Source organism: Salmo salar, chromosome 02 (genome assembly GCF_965601325.2).
Source record: "Salmo salar chromosome 02, fSalSal1, whole genome shotgun sequence".
Taxonomy (NCBI): Eukaryota; Metazoa; Chordata; class Actinopteri; order Salmoniformes; family Salmonidae; genus Salmo; species Salmo salar.
In genome coordinates this window covers 40,163,481-40,182,600 of record NC_138292.1, presented here as the reverse complement: position 1 = coordinate 40,182,600, position 19,120 = coordinate 40,163,481, and the positions used below count along the sequence as shown (strand labels likewise).

The following is a 19,120-nucleotide window of genomic DNA, read 5'->3' as shown; positions in this document are numbered from 1 at the left end:
CCAAGCATACTTCCAAAGTTGTGGCAAAATGGCTTAAGGACAACAAAGTCAAGGTATTTGAGTGGCCATTGCAAAGTCCTGACCTCAATCCTACAGAAAATGTGTGGGCTGAACTGAAAAAGTGTGTGCGAGCAAGGAGGCCTACAAACCTGACTCAGTTATACCAGCTCTTCCAGGAGGAATGGGCCAAAATTCACCCAACTTATTGTGGGAAGCTTGTGGAAGGCTACCCGAAACGTTTGACCCAAGTTAAACAATTTAAAGGCAATGCTACCAAATACTAATTGAGTGTATGTAAACTTCTGACCCACTGGGAATGTGATAAAATAAATAAAAGCTCATTGTCTCTACTATTATTGTGACATTTCACATTCTTAAAATAATGTGGTGATCTAACTGACCTAAGACTGGGAATTTTACTATAATTAAATGTCAGGAATTGTGAAAAACTGAGTTTAAAAGTATTTGGCTAAGGTGTATGTAAACTTCCGACTTCAACTGTAGGTGTTCCTTTTGTCCAGGTGAGAAAGGGCAGTGTGGAGTTCGATTGAGATTGCGTCATCTGTGGATCTGTTGGGGCGGTATGCAAATTGGAGTGGGTCTAGGGTGTCCGGGAGGATGGTGTTGATGTGAGCCATGACCAGCCTTTCAAAGCACTTCATGGCTACCGACGTGTGTGCCACGGGATGGTAATCATTTAGGCAGGTTACCTTCGCTTCCTTGGGTACAGGGACTATGGTGGTCTGCTTGAAACACGTAGGTATTACACACTCGGTCAGGGAGATGTTGAAAATGTCAGTGAAGACACTTGACAGTTGGTCCGCGCACGGTTTGAGTACACGTCCTGGTAATCCGTCTGGACCAGCCTCTTTGTGAATGTTGACCTGTTTAAAGGTTTTGTTCACATCGGGTACCGAGAGCGTTGTCACACAGTCATCCAGAACAGCTGGTGCACTCGTGCATGCTTCAGTGTTACTTGCCTCGAAGTGAGCATAAAAGGCATTTAGCTCGTCTGGTAGGCTCGCATCACTGGGCAGCTCTCAGCTGGGTTTCCCTTTGTAGTCCGTAATAGTTTTCAAGCCCTGCCACATCCGACGAGCGTCAGAGCCGGTGTAGTAGGATTCAATCTTAATCCTGTATTGACGCTTTGCTTGTTTGATGGTTCATCTGAGCGCATAGCGGGATTTCTTATAAGCGTCCAGATTAGTCTCCCACTCCTTGAAAGCGGCAGCTCTAGCCTTTAGCTCGATGCGGATGTTGCCTGTTGGGATATGTACTGTGGGGACGACGTCATTGATGCACTTATTGATGAAGCAGATGACTGATGTGGTGTATTCCTCAATGCCATTGGATGAATCCCGGAACATATTCCAGTGTGTGCTTGCAAAACAGTCCTGTAGTGTAGCATCCGCGTCATCTGACCATCAACAGACTATACTCTGATGCCTTTCTATGAGACACAGATATAGCACAACATAGCAAAAGGTTTTGCAAATGACATTTTCCCAAGATGGCGTCGCAGTGCAGACGTGGTTTGTCGTCCTCTCGTTTACTTTTTCTATTTTTTGTCTTTTTTGTATATATTTCAATTTATTTTTCAATCTCTTTTCCATTTTTAAATTAAATATACATTCCGGTAACCCGCATCACTCAATGTGACACAGATCCGCTATTTTCAGAAGCTAACTAGCTAATTAGCTACTAGCTATTTAGTCATTGTTAGCCACTGCTAGCGGCCTTTACCCTCTGCACAGGCACCAGCCGTTTTTTAGCCTGGATAATACCTGCCAACCTCGGACTGTTTTTCTCCACTACAATGCCGGATTCCTGCCATAAACCCTGGACCATTACTCCTGATCATCACAGCTAGCTAGCTGCCACCGAGTGACCCAGCCCCGAAGCTAGCCCTGAGCCAGGCGCATCTCGCGGCTAGCAAACTAAATTACTACAACTACAATACCTCTTTCACCATCTGGCCCGGTCCCTTGTCGACACGGCGCCCCGCCGTACCACCACGACTTGCCGGACGTCGGAGCAGACGCTTCTACTTACCCTGACCTTCTAACTTTAAACGCCATGTCTATCGCGTGCTAGCGTAGTAACGACTACCCTGCAACTTCCCTATTCCATCTATTGCTGTTCACTGGACCCTAGGATCACTTGGCTACATAGCGGATGCCTGCTGGACTGTTCATTTATCATGGTACTCCACATTGTTTACTTTGTTTATCTGTCGTCACGCCATTTGCACACACTGTATATCGACTTTCCTTTTTTTTCTATTGTGTTATTGACTGTACACTTGTTTATTCCATGTGTAACTCTGTGTTGTTGTTTGTGTCGCACTGCTTTACTTTATCTTGGCCAGGTCGCAGTTGTAAATAAGAACTTGTTCTCAACTAGCCTACCTGGTTAAATAAAGGTGAAATAAATTAAATAAATAAAGTAAGCCTTTGTTATTGGACGAGTCCAGGTAGTCCCTCCCTGTTTCAGTCCGTTTGGTGCCTAATGAATACTCCCATGGAGACTGGTAGAGGGAGGGGCTGTTTAACTGGCACTCAGCAGGGTAGGGAACAAGGAAGCAGTAATGTCACCCAGGCATGTCTGTCACAGTGAGACCATGGGGACGGCTCTAAGCCCTCCCTGACTGTCACTAGCCTGTCCCCAGCCCCCCAGTGGTGGTGATGATGCCATCCATCCCCCCTGCCCCCTCTGCCCAATACAATGGTCCTCATCCACAGCGTGCATCTGTGACCCCCAACAATAACAAAGAGTGACACTGTTCTCTCCAATGAAAAGACTCTGTCCATGTCTGTCTGTAAGTGCGTAACCCCCTCCCTTCTCCATCCCAGAATCCTTTGCTCTAATAATTAGGTTGTCATTCACCCTATTGGGTGTCAGCTCTGCTTTGAGGCCTCCCCTATTGCTGTTTTGCTTTTTTTGAGGGGTACGCTATCGTTCCCCAAAGCTGCCCAAAAACAATGGATCTCTTTGTTTTTCTCTGGGGTTCTTCATCTATGGGGCGCTGGGCAAGGAGGGGGGGGGGGTTAGGATTCTGTCTCAGACTTGGACAAAACAAAAGGCAGACTTATTCATTCATACCCCATACCACCCAGTAATGTCTTTATAGCGAAGCACAAAGAATGCGATAGTGCTTTACAGAAGACAGACTAAGGCTCATGGTGCTATTACCTTCTCTTCTCTCTCAGAGCACAGATCACTAGAGACTTATGTTTACTCTTTTCTCCCAAATATGATTTCAACCGCCCCCACCTCCATCATCATCCACTCCTCTCTCTCTCTCTCTCTCTCTCTATTTATCTCTCTAGGTGGGAGACACTGTCTTATACCGTAGCAACGATTCCCATACTACAGCATCTCTCTCTCTGCTATGTGGATGCCTCTTTCTGAGATAGATATAGACTGTCAACATTATTATGCATTTACACATGTAGTTAATGCATAATTTGCGCAACGGGTGGAAAGGGGAATGACAAGAGAGCTCATACACACACACATGCATGCACGCCGCAAACACACACACACACACACACAAACCCATACATCATACTAACGAGATACATTTGTATACAGGTACAAAGTCCCAACCTACACCGGGTACACTGCACCCACTGACACACCTTAACCAAAGGATATACACACGCACACTCTTATGCGCTCACACAAAAACACTCTAACAAATGACTCAAGTGATTCCATTTGACAGACACTCCCAATTACATTTGCAATGAGATATGATCCTCTAAGAAAAACAAGGCCCGAGAAAAAAAACACAAGGCAGACAGCCTGCATTATGAAAGATGAAACAATAAATCAGCACTAATCATCAGACATCCTAATTACACTTGAAGTGCATCCCAAATGGCACCCTATTCCCTACCTGGTGCACTAGTTTCAACTAGAACCCAATGGGCCCTGGTCAACCGTAGCAAACTATGTAGGGAATAGGGTGCCATTTGGGAAATACCCTTGGAAATGTAGCATTACTGAGTACCTAGCCTGGCTTAGACTAAGACCCATCCAGCCACAGAGACAAAGCGAATCAGCATTCGTTCCCTGCTCTTTCCGACACAAGGCTTCTTCGCCTCGCCGGCGTCCTCGTCTAGCGGAGCGTGCCATCCCCGATGCGCCTCAACAAGCAAATAGGCCACCAGCCTACTGTGGAATTGGGGAAAGAGATGGGTCAGATTGTGGGGAGGACACCCGGCCCGGGTGGCGCCACAATGTAATCAGATGGAGTCTCCATATAGTCCTATGTCTCCATTGTAGATGCATAGACAGTCGTTAGACTCGTCACTCATGTCTACTTTCCACTAGCATGCCTGGTGTTTCTCTTCACTATAGCTTAAGGGGTGAGCTTACATACCTGAGCCACATTAAAGACTCCGTATCCCCCCCTACGGTATCAGTCAAGCTTTCTGGGTATCTGGTGGAAATAGCAAAACAGACATCTGGCAGCCAGACCACTTAACGTGAGCGTTATGACGTGACGCGATTGCTGAACAATCCCATCACCAGTCGGAGTACATGGGTAGAATTAGTAGCAAAAACACTGTCGCATTAGTTCCATTCAAAACATATCATCACAGTTACGTTTGTGTGGTCTGAAGGTCCTCCAAAACCGCACTGATGTTCGTAATTTGCGTTGTAGATGCGCTCGGGCAAACTTGGATCTTCAGGAGCTACAACGAGCTATGTGATGGGGGGGGGGGGGGGCTTTGGGAATTAGAGACACCTAATATTCCGAACAACTTTTACTATCTAAGAAGTAATTCACAGCTGTAGTAATTCATGAGCTGCACATAAATCTCCTGCTGAACTCAAGTGTCCTCGGAGGATTCCAATATCCCCACAGAAACAGGAGCGGGTCTATATCCCGGCGTAGTAATCCATCCTGGGGCGCTACCTCATTAAAATAAATCCCGAGAATGAGAAACACAGCATGCTCGCTCACCCCCCCCCCCCAACAACCAAATGTCATCCCAGCAATGTCATCCCATGGTAGGACACAAACCAAAAACGCCCAGTGCACACCACCACTCTCACTCCTGCATGCCTTGATTAATCCATTAGGAATTTGTCATTGTTGCTCTCTGTGGCATTTCCAGCTCGCGACCAGTCAGCCACAGTATGCCACTCTAGAGAGTGCCACTCTAATTGAATTAGGGCTGACCCCATTTAATCGACAGGTCGATTGTTTGGTCGATAGGCTGTTGGTCGACCGAGATTTATTTAGTCGAGCAGTAGCAAAAAAATCCTATTTTTTCATGGGGGGAGGTCGTGGGGATGGCACAGTCCATCACTCTAAGACGTACTACTGTACTACTGAAATTGTATATGGTTAAGGACAATGGCGCAACACTTAACACAAATAATATGATTTTATAACAAATGCGCATTTGATAGTGGTCGCTGTCCGTGGTTCTGAAACATCAGTGTGCTGTTGAATTGGCGCCTTTTCCTAGACCATGTTGCTATGTGCATAACAGCAAAGTCAACCAGCAAATTGGTGTTAAGAACAGTGTGGCGGAGGCAGCACAGGAGTTAGGAGATGAGAAAACCGCCCTTGCCTTAATTGGCTAAGAAAAGTGAGAGAGAAAAACCCCAACTTAATTAGGTCTATAATCAATAGCCTAACTGTAAAACGCGCCTGGCTTTATAAATCATCCAAATATATCTAAAGAAATAAGACAGATCCTGCTTCTGTTGCCTGTTTGAGTGTTTAATAGCCTGCTGATTCTGTGAGCACCAAGCCTCAGCAAATCACAACATGTCGGATAAACAATTTCACAAATTTGGCAGTTTTTATCCTTTGCAGTGCTGTAATAAAGGCTTTACACAACAGCCTCTCTGTTATTACTAATCATTTATTTAGTGTAGTTTACACTATTCATAATATTAATCCTCATTTTCCTTGATCTCCTTCTTATTGTTATTATTACTATTAGAATTATTAGGATCATTATAATAATAAGTCATGTAATTATCACTAGTAGGCTTAGTATCAGAGCCTGGTATAACTACCATCGAGCTGTAGGCCTAAGAGCGCTTTCTGTTTAGTCTTAATACCGAGTGGCGCAGCAGTCTAAGGCACTGCATCTTAGTGCTAGAGGTGCCACTACAGACCCTGGTTCAATACCGGGCTGTACCACAACCGGCCGTGATCGGGAGTCCCACAGGGTGGCGCACAATTGGCCCAGCGCCATCCGGGTTAGGGGAGGGTTTGGCCGGGGTAGGCCGTCATTGTAAAATAAGAATTTGTTCTTAACTGACTTGTTAAGTTAGTTAAATAAAGGTTAAATAAAAATAAATACCGGAACTTACTTAGGCCTGTGTTTCAATACATAGGCTACTGTATCAATCTATCATTCATGTCATCACACAGCATACAAGTCATTCATGATTTGAAATGCAATCAAGCATTTCAGTTTTTAAATAAAATAACAAAGAGGCTCCTGAATAATTAGCTTAAACAATAAATAAACCGTTCCATTTTGGAAATAGCATTCACGAATGAATGAAACTGTTTTAGTCATTGCTGTAAAAAAGGCTTTACAAAAACAAAAAACAAAAAAACCATTACAACAGACTCACTGGTACGCCTATAATTTATTTAGCGTTGTTTACATTGTTCCAAATGGTAAGAAAATGATATTGTCATCAAACAGCACCTGTTTGGCACACATAATATGTACGCAGCACTTGCTCCTTACCTTATTTTCTTGATCTCCAGTCAAATTTATTCCACACATCTGATTTTCCCTTTACCTCCTGAGCAACCAGTTTCTATTTTTTTTGTCACATCCTCTGCATCCATTTTTCTGTCACATGTGTTACGGTGTTCCGAGTTTGTTATAACTAATTTATGAATGTGATTATGATATGCTATAGGTCAGGCCCAATTAGTCACGTGCAGGCGATGCGTACATGTGTCATGTAAAGAGAGCAAGGGTTAAGGGAATAGGGAATGTTTTTCCGAAACAAATGAGGGATTTAGGTAACAGAACTTTTCAGTCAGAAATGTCTGTAATTATGTTCCAGCTTTAGCAACACGGCCAGCGCCATAAACACTGTTGATGTTCTGTGGTGGTTGCTGCAGCAGGGAGGAGAGAGAGACAACGGGTGCTAGTCACACAGTCGCTCGCTGCCATTTGTTTTACACAGCGCAGCAAGACTGAGCCTGGCCCGGCACAAAAAAATCAATTGCAGTGGGACTCCCTCTAGTCATTTATGTGTCTTAACTATTTAATCAAACAGTGCTCTTAAAGCATCAGACAAGCTCAGTGCATATAGTTGAATTGATTAAAACACATAGGATGTGTCTATACACGGACAAATACGTTTTAACATTTCGACCAATTGATTGGTTGAAAAAACAGACGACTCTCGGTCGACCAAGATTTTTTGGGGGTTGGGGACAGCCCTAAATGTAATAGATGTGCCTGCTAGCCCTGTTAGCGTCCCGCACTGAAGCTAAGATAACTGAGTTTGCGCTTCATCCTCAATACAGTCCTAATCTAGCTGTACCTCCTTCCCTAAGACTATAGGCTAGTCCTATCCCCCTCTAAAGCTAGGCTAGCCTGTTAGCTTACCACCCTGAAGCTAGGCTAACTCTGAATACAGTTGTAACCTTTACCCCACACACAGAGATGCGTACAAAGCTTTAGGATAACTCTATCCTCCTGACTCCTGCTTACAAGCAAAAACTCAAACAGGAAGTACAAGTGACACGCTCAATATGGAAGTGGTCCGATGAAGCAGATGTTAAGCTACAGGAATGTTTTGCAAGTACAGACTAGAATATATTCCGTGATTCATCCGATAGCATTGAGGAGTTTACCACATCAGTTACCGGCATCATTAATAAGTGCATCGACGATGTCGTCCCCACAGTGACCGTACGTACATATCCCAACAAAAGGCCATGGATTACAGGCAACATTCGCATTGAACTAAAAACTGGAGCTGCCGCTTTCAAGGAGCGGGACACTAATCTGGACGCTTATAAGAAATCCCGCTAAACCTTCCGACGAACCATCAAACAGGCAAAGCGTCAATACAGGATGAAGTTCTAATCCTAATACACCATCTCTGATGCTCGTCAGATGTGGCAGGACTTGCAAACTATCACGGATTACAAAGGGAAACCCAGCCGCGGGCTCCCCAGTGACATGAGCCTACCAGACAAGCTAAATTCCTTCTATGCTCGCTTCGACTCCAAACAACACTGAAATATGCATGAGAGCACCAGCTGTTCCAGACGACTGTGTGATCACGCTCTCCATAGCCGACGTGAGTAAGACCTTTAAAGAGGTTAACATTCAGAATGATTACCAGGATGTGTACTCAAGGGCATGCCCTGACACTGACATGTTCAAACTCTCTCTGACTCAGTCTGTAATACCTACATGTTTCAAGCAGACCACCATATTCCCTGTCTAAATCTCTGTAGCACTCCCATCTGTAGCCAATGAAATGCTTTGAAAAGCTGGTCATGGTTCACATCAACACCATCATCCCAGAAACCCTCGGCCCACTCCAATCCCCATCCTGCCCCAAAAGATCCACAAATGATGCAATCTCTATTTTACCCCACTCTGCCCTTTCTACGCGAGAATGCTGTTCATTGACTACAGCTCAGCATTCAACATCATAGATATCCGAAGATAGTGGCCAGCAGAGATAGGTGGGATGGGATGAGGGAAACTGAGGGTTGGAATATGGAACTGTAGATGAGTGGGAGTGAAGTTGCTGAGTGTGGGGTAAAATTATGGTTTGCCTGAGGCTGATGCCACGCAAGTGCTCACACGCACACAAGCACACGTAAATAGTGCCACACATACAGCTGGCCTTGCTGTTTTTTTAATTGTCCTTGATGTCTTTTGTTTTACATTGTTGTTTTGTTGTTGTTTTCCTTTGTTCTTGTCTGTTTTTCATAGTTGTTTGATTGGATTGGACAGGGTTGGTGGCTTGGATGGGGTGGAGACGGGGGGGGGGGAGACGGGGGTTGGGGATGGGGAATGGAGAGGGAGGGTTTCAGGGGGGACTGTAGGGGGGTCTTGGATGGTTGGGGGTGGCAGGTAGCCTGGCAGTTGGGAGCATTGGGACAGTGGCTGAGAGGTCGCTGGTTCGGGTCACTGAGTCGACTGGGTGTGAGATCTGTCAATGCACCCTTGAGCGGGATACTTGACCCTGATTGCTCCCGTGGGTCGTTCTGGATGGGAGCCATCATGGTCCAAACACAAACCAACACAGTCATGAAGTCCTCAGGAGGCTGAAAAGATTTGGCATGGGCCCTCAGATCCTCAAAAATGTCTACAGCTGAACCATTGAGAGCATCTTGACTGGCTGCATCACCGCTTGGTATGGCAAATGATTGGCAACCGACCATAAGGCGCAACAGAGGGTAGTGCATACTAGAGGTCGACCGATTAATCGGAATGGCCGATTAATTAGGGCCGATTTCAAGTTTTCATAACAATCGGTAATCGACATTTTTTTGACACCGATTATGGCCGATTACATTGCACTCCACGAGGAGACTGCGTAGCAGGCTGACCACCTGTTATGTGAGTGCAGCAAAGAGCCAAGGTAAGGTGCTAGCTAGCATTAAACGTATCTTATAAAAAACAATCAATCTTAACATAATCACTAGTTAACTACACATGGTTGATGATATTACTAGTTTATCTAGCTTGTCCTGCGTTGCATATAATTGATTAGTTAATATTGCCTGCTAACATTAATTTCTTTTAACTAGGGAAATTGTGTCACCTCTATTGTGTTCTGTGCAAGCAGAGTCAGGGTATATGCAGCAGTTTGGGCCGCCTGGCTCGTTGCGAACTGTGTGAAGACCATTTCTGCCTAACAAAGACCGTAATTAATTTGCCTGAATTGTACATAATTATGATATAACATTGAAGGTTGTGCAATGTAACAGCAATATTTAGACTTAGGGATGCCACCCGTTAGATAAAATACAGAACGGTTCCGTACTTCACTGAATAAACGTTTTGTTTTCGAAATGATAGTTTCCGGATTTGACCATATTCATGACCTAAGGCTCGTATTTCTGTGTGTTATTATATTATAATTAAGTCTGTGATTTGATAGAGCAGTCTGACTGAGCGGTGGAGGGCAGCAGCAGGCTCGTAAGCATTCATTCAAATAGCACTTTCCTGCATTTGACAGCACCTCTTCGCTGTGCTTCAAGCATTGCGCTGTTTACGACTTCAAGCCTATCAACTCCCGAGATTAGGCTGGCAATACTAACGTACATATTAGAGCATCCAATATTCAAAGGTATATGAAATACAAATGGTATAGAGAGAAATAGTCCTATAATACCTACAACCTAAAACTTCTTACCTGGGAATATTGAAGACTCATGTTAAAAGGAACCACCAGCTTTCATATGTTCTGAGCAAGGAACTTAAACATTAGCTTTTTTACATGGCACATATTGCACTTTTACTTTCTTCTCCAACACTTTGTTTTTGCATTATTTAAACCAAATTGAACATGTTTCATTATATATTTGAGACTAAATAGATTTTATTGATGTATTATATTAAGTTAAAATAAGTGTTCATTCAGTATTGTTGTAATTGTCATTATTACAAATATATATATAAAAAAAAAAAAAAAAAAACGGCCGATTAGTCGGTATCAGCTTTTTTTGGTCCTCCAATAATCGGTATCGGCGTTGACAAATCATAATCGGTCGACCTCTAGTGCATACGGTCCAGTACATCACTGGGGCCGAGCTCCCTGCCATCCAGGACTTCTATAGCAGGCGGTGTCAAAGTAAGGCCCTAAAAATTCTCAAAGACTCCTGCCACCCTAGACATAGACTGTTCTCTCTGCTACCTCACGGGAAGCGAACAGCTTCTACCCCCCCAAGCCATAAGACTGCTAAACAGTTCATCAAATAGCTATCTGCATTGGCACCCTTTTTTTTACAGTCTCTTGCACTGGCTCCATACACACTCACTGGAATCTACACACTCACATATACTACACTGACACTCCAACACACACATACACACACATACTACTTATGCTCACACACACGAAAACACACACACACACACACACACACGCACACACACACACACACACACACACACACACACACACACACACACACACACACACACACACACACACACACACACACACACTACCACATAGACACACTTTCACAGTCTTCACATACGCTACTGCTACTCTGTTAATTATCCATCCTAATTGCCTTGTCACTTTTACCCCTACCTGCATGTACATAGTTACATATTATTTATGCCTTTGCTGTAGCTCAGCCTTCCCTGTAGCTCAGTTGGTAGAGCATGGTGTTTACAACACCAGGGTTGTGGGTTCGATTCCCACGGGGGGCCAGCACAGAAAAAAAAAGTTGTATGAAATGTATGCATTCACTACTGTAAGTCGCTCTGGATAAGAGCATCTGCTAAATGACTAATGTAAATGTAAAGATTTATTATTACCTCAATTACTGTACCTCAACTACCTCGTACCCCTGCACATTGACTCGGTACCTGTCGCTGTTTATAGCCTCGCTGTTGTTATTTTATTGTGTTACCAGTTCAATTTTTAATTTTGTACATTTTTCTTACTTTTTAACTCTGCATTGTTGGTTAAGGGCTCGTAAGTAAGCACTTCACGGTAAAGTCTACACCTGTTGTACTCGCCGCATTATTTCATTTAGCCTAACTGACTGTATCTCCTTCCCTCAGGCTTACACATAGTCATGTTCTCTAATGCTAGGCTAGCCCTGTTAGTGTCCCACCTCCAACCTAGGTTAACTCTTTTTCAGAGCCTCATTCTCAAACGAGCAAAGCTATAGGCTTCCCTACTGTAGCTCTCTCCTCCCCTCAGCCTATAGGCTAGTCTTGTTGTTAAGAGTCCTGCTCTCTAAAGCTAGGCTAGCCCTGTTAGCATCCCTCCTTAGTTCCAGTGGGAAGCTGAGCTCAACGCAGGGATCAGAGGGATTAGCTCAGCCCCGAGACAGCTGTCCCACACACGTCCCGCTTCCCTGGGTGAATACTTGCCGTGCGCGACCCCCGCCGCCTGCCTGCAGGCCATATCTGCTCCCACGCCTGCCTCCGGGGAATCATGACATGAGTAACATTATCTTTCTGAGGGTTTTACTTCTGCAACTGCATTGGTGGCACAGTCAGCTAGAATGACACTCAGAGGGTCCAATGTTCACGGCGATGTAGGAGGAGAATAAGGTGTAAAATGCTGCCAATAGGCACCCCAAAATCTCAAGATGTTCCTCTATTGTAGGCTATTCCTGTTTTGTTGTTTCGGCACATCCACGACCTTGCACACATAAGTAGACCTACATGTTACAACAACAGCAAATACTAACATTCCCCACCACACGCAACACACAAACATTCCCTCCAGCCTGCAGAAACATTCCCTCCAGCCTGCAGAAACTGAAACATTCCCTCCAGCCTGCAGAAACATTCCCTCCAGCCTGCAGAAACTGAAACATTCCCTCCAGCCTGCAGAAACATTCCCTCCAGCCCGCAGAAACATTCCCTCCAGCCTGCAGAAACATTCCCTCCAGCCTGCAGGCAAAGAAAATGCTATTTGGCGGCAGGACCGAGGCAGGGGACTGGGCTGGGGTCATGTCTGCCTGTGGCTGGACACCACAGTGGCTGTTCGTCATGTTTAAAAGGTACTGAGGGAGTTAGATAAGCAGGGTAATGTGTCTACCCCCCCACCCACCCACCACCTCCAGAGTAAATAACTGGAGTGTCAGCAGCTGACCCGCACCAAAATTGCCTTATTGATCCCAGGGCGCTTTTCCTGCGTGTTGTTTGTTCATCCTCAGGTCTTGCTAGAGCAACACATTTCAACACTCCGAGGTCCAATATGAAGGAGAGTAAATGTGGGGCAAAACAGATGGGAGGTGTGCTAGAGCGGTGAAGAGTTTAAAAAACATCGGGGGTGGAAAGGTTAGCCGTCAGACAGACCTGCTTTATCATTTGGTGGGGATGTTCAGGAAACAGCTTTTTCCTGCAATATTCAGCTGAAGTGGTGTACATTTTGGAGGAAACTAAGGCTACAGGGCAAAGAAGGTAAGGAGAGTACAAATTCCTCTATTGGACAAAGACTAAAACAAATATACACACACAAACACACATACCCGCAGACACACATACACATGTATGTACACACACACACACACACACACACACACACACACACACACACACACACACACACACACACACACACACACAATGTGTGTGCTGTACTGAGCTGTAATCTAAAGGGGGTCCCCGGGGGTAGACTGTGTCTCAGACACAAGAGGCAAAGCAAGGCAGAGAGAATACGGCCTGTCAGCCTCCCAGCATGCTCAGCCCCAGAGTATGACTCCTACTACCTCTGAAGGGGGGCGGCATCAGACAGACACACACCTCCCGCTGGTTGCATTTGTTTGCCCCCCTCTTTCCCCCCGCCCCATGTGCTTCACTTAAAAATGCTTCACTTGATCTGGCATTCAGAATACCAAGACTCTTGTTTACACTCTATCTGACAGCACTGCTGGAAGAGGGAAGGGAAAAAGGTTGGCTGCTCTGAAATACACCCTTTCAATAAACCCCAAAACGTTCCCCTTTTAGCTCTAAATGTTTCGGGGAAAGTCAGAACGGTGTACATTTCATGCCTTTCAACTCGCGGCAGCTAGTGAGCAAAGGTGCTCATTGGAATGCCGGGATAATGGACCTAGAGTTTTGTGTGTTTCGCAGCTCTCCGAGAGTACTGAGCAAGAGTGTTGATTGTAACTACTGCAACATGGAGGAGGTTGGAAGAAAGGAGAGGAGGAGAGGGGAAGGGAGGGAGCTTCGTACTAGAGGATTGTGGAAAATGCAAGCTAGGAAGTGAGGGGACAGCATGGTGAGAGAGCAACAGCAGGGAAAGAGCAGTGACTTACACCTCACCCCTGGCAAAGGAAACAAGAATGCGAGCTGAGCAGGGCCACGAGTCATACATCTCTATTGTTTTCCTTCCCAGCTTCGAGAGGCATCCCAATAAAAGACCCTGGTTGCCTCGGTCGAAGGGGTGGGAGTCAAGAGAGGGGCTGAGAGCGCATTTTCCAAGGGCCAAGAGGGGCCAATAGGGAGCCCTCCCCAGGAGGCGTCAATAACAAGGCAGTCGGGTCAGGCCACAGGTTGCCAGGATGTTGTGGCTCTGGTTCCTGTGGCTCCGCTTATATGTTTGCGTGGCTGGGTGCCATATGAACTTTCACCCTGATGTGCCTGAGCCGGGGCCTGCAGATGGATGACAGTGAGAAACCACAGGGCTGAGGCCTGCTAATGATAACCTCTCTGCTCTATAGAAACACAGCTGAGCCAGCTTCCTGTTTCCTGTTTGAGGCACAGGAAATGGAGAGTGACACCTCATCAAAACAGACAACCCTGAAAAACAAGGGTTGGCTCTTTTTGGTTCTTTTGAAAAACCCTCCTTTCAGCAATTTGCTGAAGAGTAGCTAAGACTCTTATCTGTCACACAGGGCTAGTTTGAGTCTTCATAGCCTAGCCCAGCTCATTGATGTCTCTATAGCTTATGGAAATTAGCTAGCGACACCTATTGAAAATTACAGTAGGAGATGAGATCTGAGAGAGGACACAGCGGGATGTAAATCCGCTCTCGCCACACTACTAATTACACATATTCCACAGCAGTGCCTGGAGGTGAGGCGAAGGGAGAGAAAGACTGGGAAAACTGCTTCCCCTTAATCAGGAGCCATGGACTGCTTAATGTATTCCAAAAGCTTTGGGATGAGGTTTGTGGTGTGTGTGTGTGTGTGTGTGTGTGTGTGTGTGTGTGTGTGTGTGTGTGTGCATGTGTGTGCTTGCTTGCCTGTGAGTACTTTTATATATGTATGCACCAGGTAGTATATGTATATAAACTGAGTGTGGTGCACAGTAAATCCCCCTGTAACCACATGAGAGTTGAGCACCCCTCACCCCATTAAAGACCATTCAAAAGGCTGCCTGTTCTGGCTGTTCAGAGCGTTTACTGTAGAAGACCCCCCCGTTTATGATAAAGCAGTCAGTAGACTGCAGGTACCCTGAGGGGATGACCGCGTGTGAGGGAGAGAGGGGGTTGAAAGTTAGGGGACAGACTGACACGGCGAGGGTTTAAGACACTCTAGGGACACCGGGAACTCAATAAGGGTGGGAAACGGGGAACGGTTTCATCGTAACACAGTCATGTTCATAGACGTAATGGTAACAGCTGGAACTTAGAGACAGCACGCGTTGGCATAGCCAAGAGGAATATGCGTCCGATGAACTCTTGTTCGAACCCTTCGGAGTTACCGCCGTGCCATTGGCTGCTGGGCGCCGGTGCGTGACCCTTACAGGACGTGCTCGACCCCCTCCATAGTAACAGGGCTCTACGACAGCCCCTCCCTACTCATGAAGATGTTCTCTCCAATTCAAACAATCTCCGTAGGAAACAACCACTACTGTTTCAATAACCGTTCATCAAGGCCAAAGGCAAAGTCCACAGACTACTATTGTGTCAGGACAGGGCACATTCCTCAAGCGCAAAGTCCCTTAAAAAAAAATCAGGGCCTCAAATGCACTGAACATTCACGCATTGAACTTTACAAGACCTTCCAGAAACAAAAAGCGAGTTAAACAAACAGTCGATCTACACGCAGATGGTAAATACAGAGAGGTTAGGCCCTGAGGCGTACACCAAGCTAGGCTATCCCGTCATCTCCTGTAAATGTGAAACATCAAAACAGCCTGCTACAGCCATCAATATGCCATGACAATAATCATAGCCCGTGTCATCAGCAGCAGCAGCAGGAATGGACTTGGTAGAAAGACGCAGTTATGAGAGAGTGCACTGCATTGATTATCACAAAGATTATAGTGAGTCCCTCTAGGTGTGTGCGTGTGCGTTTGCGTGCATGTGTTTCATCAGGTGGTGCTGTGAGAAGGGAGAAGTGCAAGAAGAGAGAATCTCATCCCTCTCTCATTCCTTCAAAGGCAAAGTAGTGACCCGTCAGTGCTCTGGGGAAGCTGGTATATCCAGTACACTCAGGTAGTCGGAACAGCAAGCTGCCCCAGCGGTAGTGGTGTAAAGTAAAAATACTTTAAAGTACTACTTAAGTCGTTTTTTGGGGTATCTATACTTTACTTTACAGTTTATATTTTTGACTACTTTTACTTCACTACATTCCTTAAGAAAATGTTGTATTTTTTACTCCATACAGCTTCCTTGACACCCAAAAGTACTCATTACATTATGAATGCTTAGCAGGACAGGAAAATAGTCCAATTACGCACTTATCAACAGAACATCCCTGGTCATCCCTACTGCCTCTGATCTGGCGGACTCACTAAACACACCTGCTTTGTTTGTAAATTATGTCTGAATGATGGAGTGTGCCCGCAGCTTTCCATAAATAAATAAAAATATATAAAAAGTATTATACTTTTACTTTTGATACTTATGTTTTAAACCAAAATACTTGTATACTTTTACTCAAGTCAAATTTTACTGGGTGACTTTTACTTTTACTTGAGTCATTTTCTATTAACTTTTACTTGAGTCATTTTCTATTAAGGTATCTTTACTTTTACTCAAGTATGACAGTTGGGGACTTTTTCCACCACTTCCCAGCAGAGGGAGTCTAGGGGGGAGGTAGGGAGAGAGGGAGGGGAAATGACTATTTAGCAGTAAAGGGACAAAGGGAGAGATGTACAAGGATGGGAGAGATGCACAAGGATGGAGGGATGGAGGAGAGGAAGACGTGGCCTACAGCCAGACCTCTCCGCTTTACTCACACTCACTATGAATTATTCATGAGTTCACAGAGCAAATGAAGTCAGAGGAGCCGCTGGCACAGGGAAGGGAAGATGAATCTCTTCACCTCCAGAGAGAATGAGACCCCGCCTGGCTGTACACGCAGTACTGTACATTCTGGGTGAACATACTGTGTAGACATTTGACACACACACGCACACGCACACAAACACCGTATGAAGTGTGCATTCTCCGTATACATCCTCTTATTCTATGGTAATAGATGCTATAGCCAAGTACAAGCTACCAAAACATTGTTGGATTAAGTTTTTTTTTAAGTTGCTGCAAGTTATTCCCTACAGAAGTTTCTGAGAAGAGGGTCACTTAGTTGGACAGCTCTGTAAAATTGGCCAATTACAAACGGTGCACATTCTGTCAGGTAGAAGCAGAGAGGCTGTTGGGATTGAGCTAGCTGATGAGATAACCTAGGGGATAATGACACTCCTTAAAGACACCGTTTCACACAGACATGACAGAGCCATCCTTCACCATGGCAACAACTACACTTATAATCCTGTCATCGTGACATCTTCATGGCACCCTATGCTTAACGATGGCAATTTGTTTGTCTTGGTTGAGGGTTTTATGCTCCGTTAGTGTTTGCATTTTCCCTCCAAAAAAATAAACGAGGCCTTCAGTCACAACCCCTGCAGCGTGTGATGACCGTGCTAGTTCTGGTTTAGACGTTTACTCGGGAAACCCAACGGTGCTCAGGTTATTAGAGAGACAGAGTTGCAAAATAATGCAGCGCCACACACAAACACTCCCCCCCACCTGCAGGCCTCTGTAAATACCAAGCGTTGCGCAAATATGTTTCCCCATCCCAGGCTCCCTTTTAAGATGGAACTCTATTTGGAAATGGACCAGCGCAACGAGACAATGCATTACAGTAAATGCACGGCTGCGGCCAAGAATGTGACATGATAACACTGTTAACCATAATTATTGAAACCTAGCCATGCAATACGCCGCTAGCCGGGACAATAAATAGTACTAATCTCGACAGCGAAGAAAATAGAAAGCTTTCAAATGATCACACTTCCACAACAAATCCCCCCCCGCCCCATCGCCAACTTTCTGTACCGATCCATACTTTCTTTACTCAAATATTTCAAACGCTAATAGACAAACGCTCCCACACAGAGACTCAAGCACAAACAGGAGCCCACACACTGAGAGAGGAGGGAAGAAGAGAAAGAGGGAGATAAAACCTCATTAAAATGACCATTGATCTTACTCTGGTCTGGCTCAGTCTCTGGTGTGTCTTTGGAACTTTTAAATAATACTCTCAGTTTAGTTTAGTTTGGAACACCAGCCTGGCCTCAGAGCCATACGCAATATACTTTACGTATTTCTGAGCGCCTCCACGATGTATGATACCTAATTATGGTATAGTTTTATTGAGATTAGGAACTATATTACGGATGTTGTTCTTAGAGGATTGGTGGGGGTAATCCAAGACAGTCTAGCAATCCAAAGGTTGTATGTTCGAGTCCCGTCGAGGACAACTGTAGCATTTTAGCTAAACCTTATTCTAAACATAACCCAATTCCCCTAACCTGCTACGTAAATTCAACTAACCTTCGTCGTTTTAGTTCTCCTAACTTTTGTTGTTAGTTCCCCTAACTGCCAACGTAAGTTTTCCCCATAACTCTCTTTTAATGTACGGCGCCACAAGCAACCTGGTCTCAGATAAAGACATGCAATACTATAATTTCTCCAAGAAGCATGATAAGTTATGTCAGCCTAAAGTTTATACTAATGTTCGACCACTATCCCATTCAGAATGTAACCTAACGTAACGTAGCATATCATACTACATATCATACTTGGTTTCTCAAATGATTGCCTCGCCTGGTTCACCAACTACTTCTCTGATAGAGTTCAGTGTGTCAAATCGGAGGGCCTGTTGTCCGGACCTCTGGCAGTCTCTATGGGGGTGCCACAGGGTTCAATTCTCGGGCCGACTCTCTTCTCTGTATACATCAGTGATGTTGCTCTTGCTGCTGGTGATTCTCTGATCCACCTCTACGCAGATGACACCATTCTGTATACTTCTGGCCCCTCTTTGGACACTGTGTTAACTAACCTCCAGACGAGCTTCAATGCCATACAACTCTCCTTCCGTGGCCTCCAACTGCTCTTAAACGCAAGTAAAACTAAATGCATGCTATTCAATTGATCACTGCCCGCACCTGCTTGCCCGTCCAGCATCACTACTCTGGACGGCTCTGACTTAGAA

At 45.1% G+C, this 19,120-nt stretch overlaps 1 protein-coding gene and 1 non-coding gene across 2 annotated transcripts in view; one reads left to right on the top strand and one right to left on the bottom strand.

Annotated features, from left to right (window-relative positions):
* LOC106582899 (mannosyl-oligosaccharide 1,2-alpha-mannosidase IA) overlaps positions 1–19,120 on the bottom strand; it is a 218,104-nt gene that overhangs the window by 183,975 nt on the left and 15,009 nt on the right.
* trnav-uac (transfer RNA valine (anticodon UAC)) lies at positions 11,342–11,417 on the top strand. Its single transcript has one exon. It is a non-coding gene; the product is annotated as a tRNA-Val (tRNA).